The sequence below is a fragment of the Eutrema salsugineum genome, unplaced genomic scaffold (genome assembly GCF_000478725.1).
Source record: "Eutrema salsugineum unplaced genomic scaffold, Eutsalg1_0 scaffold_18, whole genome shotgun sequence".
Lineage (NCBI taxonomy): Eukaryota > Viridiplantae > Streptophyta > Magnoliopsida > Brassicales > Brassicaceae > Eutrema > Eutrema salsugineum.
The window spans coordinates 986,020-1,004,685 of record NW_006256846.1 but is presented as its reverse complement, the minus strand read 5'-3'; the positions used below and the strand labels follow the sequence as shown (position 1 = coordinate 1,004,685).

Sequence of the window (18,666 nt, the reverse complement as noted above, 5' to 3'; positions counted from 1 at the left end):
AACTCATGGTGTGGACACTGATTGATGTATGTCCGGAACCGCTCCCATGCTTCTTCAAAATTTTCATTGGAGTGCTGTGTGAAACTAGAGATCTGGTTTCTAAGCTTTGCTGTCCTGCTTTTGGAGAAGAACTTGGTAAGGAAAGCTTCTTTATATTGTTCCCAAGTCTGAATGCTCCCAACTGGTAGGTTCCTCTCCAATTGTCTTGCTTTGTCTCCCAAGCTGAAGGGAAACAACCTAAGCTTAAAACCATCTTCTGAGACTCCATTTATCTTGGTCAAGTTGCAGACTCTATCCAACTGATCAATATGGTCCAGTGGGTCCTCCATTGGCAGTCCATGAAACCTAGAGTTTTGGACCATATTAATCAGTGAAGCCTTGACCTCCAAATTATTGTTTTCCACAGGTGGACAAACAATACCAGCTCTGTTCTGGTGAGCATTGGATGTATCATTGGCTCCCACATAGATTGGTTGGTGTCCTTGACGTTTGTGAGCTGGTGGCTGAGGCTGAGGAATGTTGTGAGCCTGTTACTCATTCCTGTTTGCTTGCGGTTGATTCTGCTGAGCTTGTCTTTCATTCCTTTGTGCCATGTTTTGATTGACAAAAGCTTGATGCTCATTCCTCCCAGCCTGAGCCTGATTTAGGTGAGTCTGATGCTCAGCTTCTTGAGCCTGTTTCTCAATCCTGATGATCTTCTTCTTCTTGATTAACAGCTCTGTCCTTTTCTCTTCTTCATCTTCTATCCAGCAAGTGGATGTTATCAATGAATGGTTCAGCTGTTTCACAACTCCTACTCCTGGTTCTGAGTCTATGTGACATAAGCCTGAAATTCAGCACTCAAGAGTTTAATCAGTAAAACAAAAGGAAAAAGGTTTAATCTCAAGAAAGTACCAAGAACTAATGCTAAACCACACTTTGGCAACGACGCCAATTGATAACTAAGGTTTTTAAGCCTTTAGTGGGTGTTATCAATCCCTTGTCTTTGTAATACAAAGGGTTATCAATCCAAATGTGTGGGTTGACACTAGCTCATGATGATAGTTTCTTAATCCAAGCAATATGATGAGTTTTGATTCAAACAAGTGATTAAAGACTAAACGAGATTCATAAACTAGCAAATGATCTAAACAAGAAGCAAGTAATAGCAAATGACAAGTAAATGAATATGAAATGATGGAAGCATGAGATTCTAGACATGATAGATGGTTAGGGTGCTTTGGTGCTAAACTAGAAATGCTAATGACAATAATGAAACATGATTCAAGTGAATTAGAACTCTAATCAAGCCTTAATCTTTCTCAAGCATCAAGACATAAATCAAGCCATTTCACATACCCAATCATCATTGGAGATCAAACAAAAAGACAGTGATAACTAAGGTTTTTAAGGCCTTAAGAAGGGTTATCAATCCCTTATGTCACTTGCAGTACAAAGGGTATCAATCCAAATGTGTGGTAGTTAGGCACTAGTTTATGTGACAAGTTCTTAAGTCAAGTTAAATAAGAAAAATTTGGTGACATGTAACAAAAAAGCATAAACAAGAAACAAACAAGCTATGATTAATGAACTACGCAAGTAAACAAAACAAGATGATAATAAAGCAGATGATGAAAGATAAACTTCTAGATGTGATCATTGATCAGGGTGCTTTAGATAATGATTCATGATGCTAAGAACATAATGCAACACTTGCTACTCTTTAGTCTAGGCTTCTTAATCTGATTAATTCATTCCCATGACAATAATCCCTTTGCTAATCACCTAATCAAGTCTAACAACCATTAGATATGATCAAGCAATCAACAAGCATAAATCATTAAGCCTAATAAGTGACCAAACAATCCCTCAACCAAGTAAGACTGAATCTTATACAGAAAGACATAGCAAGCAATCACATGATCTCAAAACATTTCAACTTAGAACTCTAATCTAGACTAATCCTCTCATGAAGGCATTAACCTCTACACTAATCTATTTTCAAACCAAATCATCATTTGTGAAATATGAATCAATGAGCATTAAGAAACAATTCTAATATGTCATTCATGCATTTAACTATCACTCTCATGATGAAAAAGGCATAAACCCTTAAGTTAGCTCTTTCAGGCATTTCATCAAACACTTTTGGTGCATGAAATCCCTATGATCTAGACCCAAGTGATTCTCAAGGATTTAGCTTTAAGAGCAGCTAACTAAGGAAAGGAAATGAAAATCTAGAACCAGCATCAAAGCACCCTAATCTACACACCTAGAAGCTTAAAAGATGACTACTCACTAATCATGAAGAACACACCATTTCCTTTGCAAGAGGTGATGTTAATCATGATTAGAAGCAAAGATGAGATGATGCAATGACAAGAAACAGCCTTAAGATGATTAAATCAGCAAGATATCTCTTAATCAAAAACTTTTTTACACTAAAAAGGAAAGAAAATTATAGAGAAACTAAGATAGAGGATAAGATGTTTTGGGTTTTCTCCAAAAAGCTATATATACTAAGTGCTAATGGACCGGGTCAGTCCAGGATAAACTGGATCCTGACCGGCTTTGATGGATAGTGGTGTGGTTTGCCACGGTCAGATGATGCTTGACCAGACCGTGGCAAACTGACAGTGTCAAAGTTCTTGGACAGATTCTTCATGATCAAGGTTGCCATGGCTTGATTTACACCATGTCTAGTGGCCGTGTCTCTTCTTTTCTGGGTTTGGGTGATGAACTTCTTGGATTTCCATGGTCTTGATCTGGACCGTGTCATGTTGGGCGTGTCAAGGTGTTGATCATTCGATGATTGCCACGGCCTGATGTTAGACCATGGCATTAAGGCCATGTCATGCTCTTTTGTCTCTTTTAGCAAACTTTGGAGGTTGCCACGGCTAAGTGCATGGCCGTGGCATGGTAACCGTGTCAAATCCCGAGATTTTTCATACACGGGCAAGCTCAGGCCGTGGCATTATCTCCGTGTCAAATCATGACACTTAGCACCTTATCCACTCTTAGACGTCTGGCTGATATGTCTGTCTCTCGCCTTCCGTAACTCACAGCTCACAACTCCAAATTCTTCGAAACCAATTCCATAATGACGCAGTAAGCTCAAATTTTGTTGAAGAAACCTTTGATGGTCGGGGAGTGGAAGGTTCCCCGGACGGCTCATCTCTGAAGTGCATTGAAACGATTGAAAAAGGAGCTTTTGGACCAGACTTCACTCCGGAGACGGTATCTTTTAGCACGTAGATCCAAACTGGATGATCTCAGATGTTCTGGAAAGCACAGTCGAAGAAATTGAATCTTGATGAAGAACCCGGGAACTGAATCAGACTGGAAAGGCGTCGTGCCGCGCTATATTTGTGACTCATCGAATCGGTCTTGAAACTGTAGCGAGACAGGTGCGTCTTCCGGTGAGCTTAACTCTCATCTCACGACTCCAAATCCAATGATTCGACCTGTTCTGGGACCGTGACTCTATCATCTCCAACTTTGGTGAAGGGTTCGGGTTCAGATGACGTCGGAAAGGGCTCCGTTCCACCAGTTCTTTGATGCGCGTTGCTTTGGTTCTTTATCCGCTCCGAGACATGTACTGCTTCTTATCGCCGTAACTTTCGGCTCAAAACTCCAAATAAGACGATCTAAAGTGTTCTGGAAACTTAACTCGACGCTCTTGATTCTTTATGCAGACTCCGGAGGCTGAATCCTGGTGAAAGTCCTCCTACTCAGGTGATAAAGTCCTCCTACTCAGATACAGTCTCAGGTGAGGAAGCATTAAGTCCCCGGCAACGGCGCCAAATTGATAGTAGGAGTTTTCAATCCTTGATCAATTCCTCAACTACTCATGTCATTGTAGCACTTGAGGTATCAATCCAAATGGAGAGATTCTAGACACTAAGACTATAAGGATCAATTCTTAATCCAAGTCTAACTAAACAGATGTGTTGGTAACAAGGTGATCTAAAAACATAAAGCAAACAAGAACAAGCAGTAATTAAGAATTAAACAAGCAAGAGAAACTAAAAAAACACTCAAATTCAAATAAAGAGAAAGCTAAACCTCTAGATGTGATCATTGATCAGGGTGCTTTCAATGCTTAACTCATGATGCTAAGAAAACAATGCAACACTTGCAATTCTTTAGTCTAGACTTCCAAAGCAGATTAATTCATTCTCATGAGAGAAATCTCTTTGCAAATTACTTAATCAAGACTAATTCCCATTAGTGAATAAGCAATTAACAAGCATAAGGTTCCAAGTCTAACATGACCAAACAGCCTCTTTGTGCATCAAAATAAAAGCTAAGAAAGACTGAATCTTATACAGAAAGATAAAGCAAGCATCACATGATCTCAAATTCCAATCAACTTAGAAATCAAAGCAAGACCATTTCTTTCCCAAGACAATGATCACTATACTAATCAGCATTCAAACCTAACTCTCATTAGTGGTAATGATGATCAATATGCATTAATAAACAGTTATAATATGTCATTTATGCTTTAAACAAACATTCCAATGACATTTAAAACATAAACCCTTAAGTTAGCTCATTCAGGCATTTCATCAAACACCTTGTAGGTGGAGAAATGCCTAAGCTCTAGATCAAGCTTATAATGAGAGATCTAGCATTAAGAACAGCTAACTAAGGAAAGGAAATGAGAATTTAGAACCTAAACATCATTAATCAAACATCAAAGCACCCTAATCTACACACCTAGAAGCTTAAAAGAAGACTACTCACTAATCATGCTTAACACACCTAATCTTTTGCAAGAGGTGATGTTAATCATGATTAGAAGCAAAGATAAGAAGATGAGATGATAAGAAACAGACTTAGATTGATTAAATCCTTGACAAACTCGTTTTTTTAACAAAAGGGGAAAGAGAAACAAGAGAAAACAAAGCTTAAGTCTTGGAAAAAACCCTAAAAAGCATATATAGTGTCTCTTGCGGACCGGGTCAGCCCAGGACAAACTGGGTCCTGACCCGGCTTTGATGGATAGTGGTGTGGTTTGCCACGGTCAGATGATGCTTGGACAGACCGTGGAAAAATGACAGTGACAAACTGATAGTGTCAAAGTTCTTGGACAGATTCTTCATGATCAAGGTTGCCATGGCTTGATTTACACCATTTCTAGTGGCCGTGTCTCTCCTTTTCTGGGTTTGGGTGATGAACTTCTTGGATTGCCACGGTCTAGTAGCTCTTGGTCAAGCCTCATGGCAAGTTGTCGTGTCAAACGCCGAAGGTGTGTAAAAGTTGCCACGGTCAAGTCCTAGACCGTGGCATTGAAACCGTGTCAAGTGTCGAATGCTTGTAAAGTTCTTCCCGGCCAAATGTTACTTTGCCACGGTCAAGTGTAGACCGTGGCATTCAGATCGTGTCAAACGCCGAAGGATTGCAAATAAGTGCCACGGCCAAGTGTGGACCGTGGCATTCCATCGCGGCATGTTTCACTTAGCTCGCATCATTCAGGGCTGTTTGGACCACTTCGCATTCCGGAGAGTTTAACTTCCAAGATACATGTCCGAATTGTGTGCTTCCGGTTTCAAAGGACCGAGGACTCATATACCTTCAACTTTGGGGAAGGAAGCTTTGGTGCTTGGGAAGTGGAAGGCTTCTTTGAAGGCTCATCTTCGCAGTGCATTTACACGATCAGAGAGAGACGTCTAGACATGTGTCAATTCCAAACACCGTATCTTCCTGATCATAGCTCCGACTTGAATGATCTCAGACGTTCTGGAAATAGGACTCAAATATCTCTGGTTCTCATCAAGGCCCCGGAAACCGAATCGGCCTGGAAGTGCACCGTCTTTCGCATTCTTCGAAGCTTATCGGGTTCGTCCAAAACGGCAGCGAGACAGGAGTTTCTTCCGACAAGCTTAACTTTCTGCTCACGCTTCCGAATTCCATGATTATACTTGCTCTGGAACCATGATCCAATCTTCTACAACTTTGATGAAGCCCCTGATAACTGAATCGGACCGGAAGGTTCCCCAGACAGGTGATCATTCAGGAGTATCGGATTGCTCCGGAATGGATGCGAGAGAGGTCTGTCTTCCGGTGACCGTATCTTTCAGCTCAGTGCTCCAAATGCCCTGATTCAACCTGTCCTGGGTTCGACTCAATTATCTCCAACTTTGCTGCAGACCCTGTAAGCTGAATCGGCCGGAAAGAGCTTTCGGTGACGCGATTTCGGAAATGTATCTGCACCCAGGATTTTTGGCCGAGAGACTTGACCGTGGTACGTGTTTTTGGCCGAGAAAGCTACCCGCGGGAAGGATTTTGGCCGAGAATCTTCGGCCATCAGTACATCATTTTGCCGAGAAACCCAAAATTGCTCATTTTCACCATTTTTGATAAGTTCAACTCCATTTCTTCATCTGAATCACATCCTCCACTCCAAATAAACTCCAAAAGCACTTGTTAAAAACTCCAAAACATGCAAAACTCTCTTGGACCTAATGCAATCTCCTAATTCCTAAAACAATGCCTAAAGACCTAAAATGCATGCAAATGAAACATGATTTGGACTAGAATATGTACAAGAAATGATGCAATTTATGAATATATCAGTTGCTTTGGTTCTTTATCCGCTCCGAGACAAGTACTGCTTCTTATCGCCGTAACGTTCAGCTCAAAACTCCAAATAAGATGATCTAAAGTGTTCTGGAAACTAAACTCGACGGTCTTGATTCTTTGTGAAGACTCCGGAGGCTGAATCCGGGTGAAAGTCCTCCTACTCAGGTGATAAAGTTGAGGGATCGTTGGCTCCATAACACTTGTCCGAGTCTGATGCACATAAGGTGATGGTCTCTCCATGGCTTTTGTCCCAATTGCTCCCAATTAGCTCCAAATGACCTGTAAACACTCCAAAAGTGCAAAAATCTCTAGGACCTAATGCAATTCCTAACTAGAGACAAACACAAAGACAAATATATGTAAAACTACCTAAATGTATGCATGAGACTCAATATTTGGACAAAAATGCAATCCTAAACATGACAAATGTGAGTATATCATCTCCCCCACACTTGTCCTTTGCTTGTCCTCAAGCAAACAAGAACAAATGAGAGAGAGAGGTTGAATGCATGGGAGTTCATATTTCCTTTGAGAGAAGTGACCACTAAGAGAATTCAAGTTCATGCTCAATATGCAATGCAAAACCATACTTTGATGTATCAACTCAACAGTAATCTCCACAAGTTCTCCTATTCCTCAACTCTTTAACATTCATTAAGCTTTTTACCAAGTGGATCAAATAATGCATTGTCTAAACAAACAGAGTTTGGCTAGGGTGAGGTTATGAGACTAAAATGATCTCATCAATGCCTGAGTGGGTTCAATGCAGCAAAAGGATCTCTCTATGAATGACCAAACTTTGGCAGAATGCTAAAGGTAAAAGGCAACCTATGCATACAAGGGCAAGGACTCATCCCACCCCACACTCTACTCAAAGTTTCCTCAATTGCTTACTTTTCACACTCATTCTTCTCTAGGGGATTCTCTTTTCCTTTTCATACACAAGTCTTGGAGTTCAAACTTTACACAGCTCTTTTTCACTTTCTTTTGTAACCTCTAGCCTCTTTTTCTTTCCTTTTTAGAACATTTGAGCTCTTTGGCTTCTTTTCTTTTTCTTTCACTTAGAGGCTAGACTCTTTCTTTCCAAAACACTAGAGTTCACTTTCTTTGACTCAAAAATTCCAAGACTGATTTCTTTTCTTTTTCTATCCCCTAGTTCTCACCACTCTCCTTTTGTTTCCACTCATCTCTCCTTTCTCCACTCACCAACAATTATTTCCCCACACTTAGTTCTCGCCAAATCTCTCAGCTCTTTGATGATGGAGCTTGAAACTCAATGAGACTAGCCCTTGTCGCCCTAAACCTAACACTTTCTGCTAAGTTTGGTCCAAGGTGGCCTCTCAATCACACACAAACAATTGGCTTGAAAGAAGGATGGGTTCAGGGTGAGGAAAAGTGATCTATTATGCAGATTCAGCTATTTGAGTTAAGGAAGAGGATGGTAAAAACAGGATTCTAGCTCAAATATGTGTATTGGTATCCACAAGTTTATTCAAACAATGCACCAAATGATAATTTCAAGTCAAGTTCAGGGTTTTCACTTATTGGAGTTGAGTTCAATTCAAACTTGCTTCTCAGATTCAGATCATTTGAAGCCTTGCAAGCATATAAGTCATTTCACAAGCATATTTAATCAAAATTCTCAAAGTGTTGTACTCTCTAGGAAAACCTATCATTACTCCCTGCAAAATGCAACCTATATGATGCAACTAGACTCAATCCTAAAAATGTGAAATGCAACTAGAATGAACATTTTTGTGAAAATGTTTCTGATTTTTTTATTTTGTTTTGGTTTTTATATGCACTTAGATGAGATGCATGATCAAATGAGACTCAAGATGCAAAAAAAAAAAAGAAAATAAGAACAAAATAAACATGAATAGTAAACATGAAATCCCTCCCCCACACTTAAATAACACAGTCCCTTGTGTTATAAAAGCATAAGAGAGGGGTGAAAGGCAAAAGCAAGAAAGATGCAGAATGAGAAATAAAGAACTAGATGCATATGTACAAGGAGTTTGGAGTGTTACCAGATTTGTTTTTGATGGAAGGGAGTAGTGGAATTGTGAATCTCAGGAGGCTAAACATCACTGGAGGTGTCCTAGTTTTGAGCTGCTCCTTGCACTGATCTGAACGTGCTTGTAGTGAGGGCTGGAGCTCGTTTTTGTGCATTGTTCCTCTTGCCACCCCCTGTTGCCACGGTCTGGAAGCTCCTCTGGACAGCCCGTGGCATTCTTTTGTTCTTCCTCTAACACATTGCCACGGCTTGGATGTGACCGTGGCAAAGAGACAATGGCAAAAGCCGAAGGTTCTGCTGACTTAAAACATGTTGCCACGCCTTGAATCTACCCGTGGCATTCCTCCCGTGGCAAAATCCGAATGGTGGTCTATTCAAAATTCAACTTGCCACGGTTCAATTCTGAGCATGGCAATCTCCCCATGGCAATCACCGAAGGTTGGCATCCAAGAAAAAGCCTCATGCCACGCCTGGGTCTAGCAGTGATTCATGGTCGTGGCAAACTGTGAACTTAACCAAATTTTGCATTTCCTTGCATCTTGTCCACCATTCCTTGAGGCCAAAGAACACCAGGTCATCAGTAACCTGAACACACTCCACAAGATACATCAAAACATCCTAAAAACAGCAAAAGAAAGCATTAAAAAGAATATTTACAAAGGACAAGCTTGGGGTGTCTCCCAAGAGCACTTTGTTTAAAGTCACTAAGTTTGACTTTGCAAAACCTGTTCTTAGTTGGGGTGAGGTTGAGTACTGATCCTTTTCAGCACTTCAATGGTCCTGAGCAAGAAAGCTGAGTTGTGTTGCTGCCTTTTGGAACCATTAGACCCTTGTCCTTGAGATCCCATCTTGAGACCTTTTTCCACCAGCTCTTGAATACCATCTGGGTCTTTATCAAAGATGGCTTTTGTGAGACATGCCCTCACTTCAGCAAACAGACCTGTCTTCCCATTGCAATCCAGCTTATACTTCAGAGATCCATCATCATCAGCCCAAGGAGTCAGAGTAAATCTTGAGAAGAAGAGTCAGGTTCAATGCTCTTGTCTTTTGTTGCTGAGCCATCAGTCATGGTGTTCATCATCTTTAGATCAGCAGGTGTAGGAGACCATGAGGGAAAGATATCTTCTTCTCTGATCAATGGCCCTCCATTCTCATACGTGGGGTTCTTTCTCATTTTCCACAGCTGAAAGAGATTGAGATCCACCTAAAATCCCAGCACTTCCCACATACTTCATCTCAAGTACCTTAGGCGGTTCTATCTCTTGGACAACTGATCCACAAAATTCAGCTAAAGGTGGTTGAACAGGGTAAAAAAAATCCTTATCCACCTTTGTAAGCACCACTCTTTGAGTATCAAAGTCAATCATTGCACCAGTGGTGTTGAGATATGCAGTTCCAAGCAATAGGGGGAGCTCTTTGGTCTTCTTCATCTTCATGATGACAAAATCAGTGGGGATTACACATTCACCAACTTGAAGTGGATAGTCTTCTAAAAATCCATATGGTTTCTTGGAGTAGGAATCACCAAAGGTGATAGAAGAAGGGTAGGACATTATAGACTTGACCTTTAGCTTCTCCATCATATCTTTAGACATTATACTCACACTTGAGCCTGAATCACACAAAGCATTCTCAACTATAAAGTTTGCAAGAGTGCAAGAGATGGTAAACTTCCCTGGATTACCCAGCTTTGGAAGAGAGGTGGGCTTCATCCGAGTTGATTCAGAGGTGGAGTCACTATCTGTTGGCATTGCTTGATCAGTTGGCAGCTCCTTTGTTTCAAGAGACTCTGAATCATTCCCTTTCTGATCAGAAAAAACTGAACTGGCTGCCCCCACACTTTCTTCCTCAATATCCTCATTGAGTTCATGTAGGAAGCCCATGGAATCATCTATAATGGCGTCCTCATCCACATGAATGTGTGCAATTTCATTACAAACTTGACCATAAAGGAGGTCTTCAATCTCTTGCACAGCAGCTGAATGGTCATCATTGGAGTAGATGGCATTACAATAATCTTTTGGGGTTTGAACAGCTTTACCAGAAAGAGAGACTTGTGGTTCAAAAGTGCAGATGCCCTTGTTCTTTTTAATAGCCTTTAGTTCAGTGCCTAGTGTTCTTGTGCCTGTTTGAGATTTTTAGCCGATAATCCTGTAGCCTGCGGTACGTACAAGAACTGAACCACTCCATGTTCTGATCATCATTTTTGCCCGATAAGCTTCCTTTCACGAATACAATCAACCAACATTTATCGAATTTGAAAAAGAGTCAGACCACACTTGCACCTAACCGGCATCGACCAAGACTTGATTTTCACCGATAAACTTCCTGACCCGCGGTAAGCATTTTGGTCGACGGGAAACATTTCCGGTAAGCTTATTTTAGCCGGTAAAACCTTTTCTCTGGTACAGTTTGATGCCGATAACACCCGAGAATACATTTTCACCATTTTTGGAGACTCTAAATGCTCTCCAAATACCTGTTTTAACCCTCCAAACCATGCAAGACTCTTCTGGACCTAATGCAAGTTCCTAAACCTTAAAATGCAACCTAAGGTCTTAAAATGTATGATATAAAACATGGTTTGGACCTAAATATGCATTATAAATGATGCAAATTATGAGTATATCACTGTGCGGGTTGAAGAGCTGAAGACCAGAACAGCACACTTATTCGCAAAACAAACCTACTTAGGCGTGCGGCTGAAGCTGAAGCTGTTAAGGCGCAAAAAACAAGCTCTAGGGCTGTGCGTGATGGGAAGGACCCGACCAACTCCCACACTTAACACATTACCCATTTGAGGCTGGGTCAGTACCCAGTTTGTCCTGGGCTGACCCGGTCCGAGTTAGAGAGTATATATATGTTTTATGGTTTTTTCCCAAGACTCAACCTATTATTCCTTAAGCTTTTTGCCTCTTTTGTGAAAGAACACCTTTTTGAGAGAGAGATTTGAGAGCTTTAATAATCTTTTCTTCATCATCTATCATCCATCTACTTATTCTCATCAACTAATCATGCTTAACAACACATCTTGCAAAGGATTAAGTGTGTTAATCATATTAGTGAGTAGTCCCCTTATTAGAGTTCTAGATATGTAGGTTAGGGTGCTCTAGGGGTTTGATTAAGTTAGCTTAGGATTAGATTCATGCATCTTTGTTCTTGTTTAACTGATCTTAATGATGGGTTTCTGAATATCACTTAAACCTAGATCCAAGACATTTCATGCACCAAAAGTATTTGATGAAATGTCTGAACCAGTTAATAAAAGAGTCTAATGTTTGATTCACATGGGAATGTTGTTTTTAGCTTAGATTGCATATCATGATTGGTTTCTAATGCATCTCTTTGATTTGTTTCTCTAATGATGATTGGGTATGAAAGAATGTTTGAGATTGTGTTTTGATGCTTGAGAAGGATTGAAACTTGTGTTGAATCATGAGCTGCTTAGATCATTAATCATCATTGTCATTAGCTACTTAGTTAGATCCTGAAAGCACCCTAGCCCTCTATTATATCTAGTGCTCTAAACCTCATCATATTATATTCATCATCTTTTAAGTCATCTTGCTTTGTTTAGTTTGCATTTTAGTCTTGCTTAGTCTTGTTTTAGTTTACTTGTTTATCTTTTTTTCCTTGTTTGAAAACCAAATATATTCACTTTGCTTGAATTAAGTAGAGTCTCATATGAACTTGTGCTAAACTCACTCAAAATGGTTTGACATCCTTTGTACTACATGATTAAGGGATTGATAACCCACTAAGAGCCTTGAAAACTCTTACTTATCAATTGGCGCCGTTGCCATTTGGGTGATTAGTTATGATTAGTTAGTGAGTTTAACTTGAGATCAAGCTTTCTTTTGTTTTACTGATAAGACTTCCAAGTTTGTTCTTTGAGCTACAGGTGTATGATAACAAGATCAAGGATTTCTGATCCTCCTCTGCCTTACAACAACAATATCAACCTGTTAGAAATGAGAGCAAGAGAAAGAGCTGCTCATCTAGAGAGGTTGGGAATGGAACAGCATGTAGAACAAGCCGAGCACCAGGCTCAAGTGAATCAGGCTCAGGCTGAAAGGAATGAGCAACAGGCGTTTGTGAACCAGAACATGGCACAGAGAAATGAACGTCAAGCTCAACAGAACCAGCAACAAGCGGCTAGGAATGAGCAGCAAGCTCACAACATTCAGGAGCCTCAGCCACCAGCTCCAAGGCGTCAAGAGCCTCCACCAGTGTTTGTGGGAGAGAATGACCGAGCGAATTCACACCACTACAGGGCAGGCATTCAAGCTCCTCCAGTTTAGAAATATAACTTTGAGGTGAAGGCTTCTTTGCTTAACATGGTTCAGAACTCTAGGTTCCATGGTCTGCCTATGGAGGATCCATTAGAGCATTTGGATCAGTTTGATAGGGTGTGTGATCTGACCAAGATCAATGCCGTTTCAGAGGACAGTTTCAAGTTGAGATTGTTTCCTTTCAGTTTGGAAGACAAGGCACATCAATGGGACAAGGCCCAACATCAAAGCCCACTTCACCATTCCTCTTCAGAGAAGCCCTAAATGAGACCTGGAAGACCCTACGACCTATAAATACATTTCTTAGCAGCCCTAAACGGGTGTGTGCTCCTGTAATGAGATTTTGAGCCACCAAACTTTCTTCTTCTAGGGTTAGGCGATGGAGATGGGGATTCTTCCCCAGATCCATTGTTCTTTCTCCTTTTTATCTTATTAACTTTTATGTTTCATCTTTTGCATTTTTTCATGTCTTTTATCATTCCTTGCATCAAGTAGATTTCTCCCAGAGAGTCAAGTTGTTTGAAGAGTTTTCGATGGGCATACATCTCGATTAGGATTTCTAAGTTTCTAGACCATATTCTGGATATCATCTCTTCTAAATTGTTCATATTGCATGAGAGTAGATTCATGATCTATTCTCTGAGCCTATGATCGATCTGAGCCACGAGAGTGTTGTATCAGATCATACATACCTAGCTTCAGAAGAACATAGTCGCTATGGGAGTCCAGAGCTACCTATAGAGAAGATGTGAGTAAACGAATTCAATGTCTAATGCATGATCTTATTTCTAGCATGATAGCGAGAGTTAATTGTCAAATCTGAGTGATTAGTTGATTAAGATGGCGAGAGTTAATTCTCTATTCTAGTTCCATGCAGATCCCAGAAACAGATGAAGATAAATCGTCCGGAAGCTAATTGGAAATGCCACCAAACATCGATTAGAGTAAACTAGAGAAGTCTAAATCGCCACCTATGAGTTTAGAGTCTATAGTTTGATTCAATATGCTTGAGATATTCTTTTAACAATTCATATGCATTGCAGCTTATTTCTTGTGAATATTAGATTAGGTTTAGTTTTGGATTCTTAACCAAAAACCCCAAATCCCATGAGTTTATGACTTTGCTTACTTTCTCAGTTTGTTGTTTCTCGTAGATTATACATCCTCCCTGTGGATCGACACCCTAAGTCCTACAACGTACATATGTGCACTTCCACACACTAGGGTTTTATAAATTTTAAACTTTTTGAGGACCAACGAGCTTCTTACAAACAAACCCTAGGCCCGTAAGCCCATCAAGTTTTTTGTGCCGTTGCCGGGGAGGTTTTTAGTCTCTAGAGGTCTAAACCTGGGAGCTTGAAGCCGCAGAAGACTATATATATGTCGAGTTTTTGCCAAAACAACATAGGAAGTAAACCAAACTGATAAACACCCTAACTTTTTTTTTCTGCCTATTCTTTCTCCTGTTTGCCATAGTTTCAGAATCCTTGAAGCATGGATCATCCGAGAAGAAATCCAAATCCCGAGCAAAGGTTTTGCAACCTTTGTGAAGCTCCCTGCGCATGTGAATCACCATCCAGGCGTGATTCTGATAATTATGTTCGGAACCCTAATCCGAACCACTACCATGGAGACTCGCGAACTCCACACCAACGAGATGAGCCCTATTCGCCACCTGGTGAATGGTCGACCATCTCATCCTTTACCTCATCAGATTCTGCACCAGATCTATGAGAACAATCGACTTAACATCCTGCTTAATCGATTGGAAGCTAAGCTGAATCAGTTCCTTGCCTCCCTAAGCCCTCATCGAAGCCGCCCTGCGAACAAGGATAGATGCCATCACCATCGACCTTAACAAAAGGTTTGATGACCTCTCTAAGCATGTGAAGACACTGGAGGATAAGAGAACCAAAGACAATGAAGTGTTTGATCAGAGAATGGAGTCTGTCAAGGAAGAGCAGGATAAAAACAAGTTCAACATTCGACAAAATGAAAGGGAGCTGCAAACCCTAACTTTCAAGATCGATGACTTGGATAAGGAGCTGAATAAAAGCAAAAACCAGAACTACGACTAAAAATTGGAGCTGTGGCAAGGCATAGCTATGGTTGAAAACAAGACGGAAGAGCTTGATGCTACCTTAGATAAAGTTGTCTATGCTTTAGATGGAGTAGAAGAGAAAGTTGAATAACTTTCTAAAGATCATAAGGAGTGTGATCTGAACACTGGAACCAATGATTTGGATACCCATGACGTGCCTGACAACCACTGGAAGCAAGAGAACAACAATGGAGAAGAAGAGATTGAAGAAGCAAGCATGGAGAGCCAAAGGAAGCTGACTGCGGCTGCTAGCCTTTCACCCGCGGCCAGAGCCATTTCCTCTGTGGCTCCGAGCTCCTTACCCGCGGTGGAGCATGATTTTTCAGTCTGGGAGAACTTCCAACCTCTTTCTGAAATCTGTTCAACTGAAGACTGACCTCATCTGACCAGATCTAGGTTATTTGATCAAGTTGTCTTCTCAATCACTGCACAAGCATCAAAAGAAAAGGAGGAATCCAACACTTATGCATCTTGCAACATGGTTTACACTTGTGACAATGAGCTTCAAGAGAAATTCTCAGAAGATGAAGAGTATGGTTTGTTTATTGAAAATCCAATTCCTGGGGACAATTCATCTGATGACAACTCTAACCCAATAACCAAGAACATATCTAGAGAGAGACTAATTGAATTCAACAAATTTGTGAAGTCTATTCCTTTCTTCCACGGATTCGATGACATCTGGAAGCAAGGCTGCCTTCAAGTTTTCTTCAGATACAGAAAGGAGACTAAGGAGAACATCTACACTTATTTCAGAAGAGCCAGGTATCTTATCTTTTCCTAGATCATCACTTGATGCAGCTGTTTACAGGATCCATCTCAAAGATCCCCAAGAAGCCAATGACTACACAAACAAGATCAGAAAAGAAGCACTTAAAGAGTGATATGTATATATTTTACATCATTTAAACTGCACTTTAGAGTCCAAATCATGTGTTTTCTCATTTAGTTTAGGTCCTTAGGCATCAAAATAGGCTTTAGAATTTGCAATAGGTCCCAAAGAGTTTTGCATGGTTTGGAGTCTTTATCATGTGCTTTGGAGGCTATTTGGAGCTCAAGAGGTAGATCAGGAGTTGAAACGGTGAAGAAGAAGTTCAAAAATGGTGAAAACCGCTTGGAGGAATTTCTCGACGGAAACTCGTACTGGCTGGATCAGAATATCGGCTAAAATCGCTTTCGGGTGGTCTTTATCGGCTAAAAATCATTACCGGGTGAAAACTCTATCGGGTGAAGTTTTATGCCGAGGCGAGAAGTTTTTGTCGTCTAAAAAGCTTACCGCGGTATACGTTTCTCGGACATTTTCCTTACCGCGGGAAGCATCTCTCGGCTAAAATCCGTTTTCTCCCACGCGCATCAAAGATCGCAAATCCGGGGAAGCCTCTGGTCCGAATCAGTTGACGGGGTCTTCATCAAAGTTGGAGACAATCAAGTCAAGATCCCGAAACAGTTGGAATCGCAGAATTCGGAGCAGTGAGTAGAGATATATTGCAACCGGAAGACACGCCTGTTTTGCATGCAATCAATAGCCAATCCGATGGTTTCGAAGATTACGTGGGATGATGCCCTTCCAGCTCGAATCAGTTTACAGAGCCTTCATCAATATTCGAGATCTTTGAGCGCTCTTTCCGGAACACCTGAGATCACCCGATTTGGACTGATGATCGCTCTAAAAGCTATTTTTCCGGTCATTCCGATGCGTCGCAAAGATGAGCAATCCGGGGAGACTTCCACTTCCCAAGCTCTGATGGTTTCTTCACCAAAGTTTGAGCTGAATGAGTAATCTTGATCATGGAATTGGTTTCAAGACATTTGGAGTCGAGTGCTGAAAGTTATTGCAACCGGAAGACGAGTTGATCAGTACGAGTCCAAGGAGTCGCGATATAAGTGTTTCTACGGGCCTCGGCATCATTACCTCGACATTGCTTTGTCTAGGCTCGTCCCCTGAACCTCCTTAGGCTAGACCTCGTACAAACTCCTCGGTATATCAAGATCGAGGCATGCACACTGGAGAAGCAAAGCTGAAAACGGCTAAGTGTTGGACGTGAACCTCGGTTTTAAGACCTCGGTGTTGCATGTCGGACTTCACCTGCCTGAACCCCTCGACTACCAAGCCCATCGGCATTGCATGCCGATGTCCATTGTCGCAATCCAAGATCCAAGAACAGACTCGTAGAATGCACGTGAAGATGGATTGCAGACTAGGGTTCATGCATGTTCTTAACGTATTCTTCTTGAGATCTTTGCTCACGTGCACCCCTCGGCATCAATAATTCGGCTTCACACTCTCACACACCAAGGTGCTCACCCGACGACCCAAGAAGAGCATTCAGTATCAGGTTTGTTCCGGGCTGACCTGCAACACTTACCCCTCTCTATAAATATATTTTAGGACCAAAAACCTAATGATCTTTTTATCTTATCTTATTTCCTGCCTGTTTTAGCTTTAAGAACTTGCCTCTTTTGTGAAACTTGATTAATCTAATCTGATATCTCGTTTTCACGTGAAGATCTTGTTCTTGTTCATTTCTTTTATTGACCAGCATCAAACTTCTAATCATGATCAGCTACACGTCTTGCAAAGGACTTAGTGAGCTCATTATGATTAGTAGGTAGTCCATTTAAGAGGTATTAGATAGGTAGATTAGGGTGTTTCCAAGATCGATTAGTGAGTTTAGGGGTCTTGCATGTTTCATTCCTTAGCCGATCATGCTCTCGAAGCTGGATCCAAGCACATCACTTGCGGTCCAGATCTGAGACTTTCCTCGCATCAAAAGTGTTTGAGGAAATGTCTGAACCAATCGTCTAAGGGTTTAAGAGTCTTTCATCGCGAGAGTGATAGTTTGTTCTTCATAAATGACTTATTGAACTGGATCTTAAAGCTGACTGATTCATGCTTCTCAAAAGGAATTTTGGTATGAAAGAGGATTAGTTAAGATGTTTAATGCCTTCATGAGAGGATTATCATATTTTGAGTTCATGTTAAATGAAAGTGCTTGATAATATTGATTCATTAACTCGCTAGTTTAGCTTGGAGACACCCGAGTCCTTTACCCTGTCTAAAGCCTCTGCCTTTATCATCTATTATCATCATCCGATCATTTGCTTATTTACTTGTTATCATTTGGATCTTCATCTAGTCTAAATATCTTCGCTTTCTTTATTTTTATGTTTATTTGCTTTTCAAATAGATTACTTATCAAAAACCTTTGCTTGATCATCTTGACTTAAGATTACAAGTAACATAGATTAGTGTCTCTCCACAAGTTTGGTTTGATAACCCCTTGTACTATAAGACAGGGGATTGATACCTCTATAAAGAGCCTGAAAACTCTTAGTTATCAAAGAGTTCAATCAAGTAGTTCAGACTCTGCCCAAAGGAATTTCATTTGCCAAAGCATGTAGAGACTACATGATAAGTCACTTCTTCTGTGAAAGCAAAGAATCTATCCAAGAGATGAAAGACTTGTTCACACACGCCCAAGAAGGTAGACCAGTTCGAACTCTGCACAAAGTTCAAGACAAATGTAAATTTCTTATCTCTTGTGACATTAGAGGTGAAAGATTCCTGATAACACCGGATTTTGACCATTTTTATGGATCACTTTAATATCTTTTACAGGTGTTTTTACTCCATTTTCAAAGCTTTTCAAAGAATTTCTATGTTTTCGGATTTTAAAAGACTTTTCAGG

The 18,666-nt window shown here is 40.7% G+C and overlaps 1 non-coding gene across 1 annotated transcript; it reads left to right on the top strand.

Moving 5' to 3' along the window:
• On the top strand, positions 1-107 carry LOC112087427. The gene has a single exon (XR_002900108.1). It is a non-coding gene; the product is annotated as a small nucleolar RNA R71 (small nucleolar RNA).
• Positions 108-18,666: the final 18,559 nt, after the last annotated feature.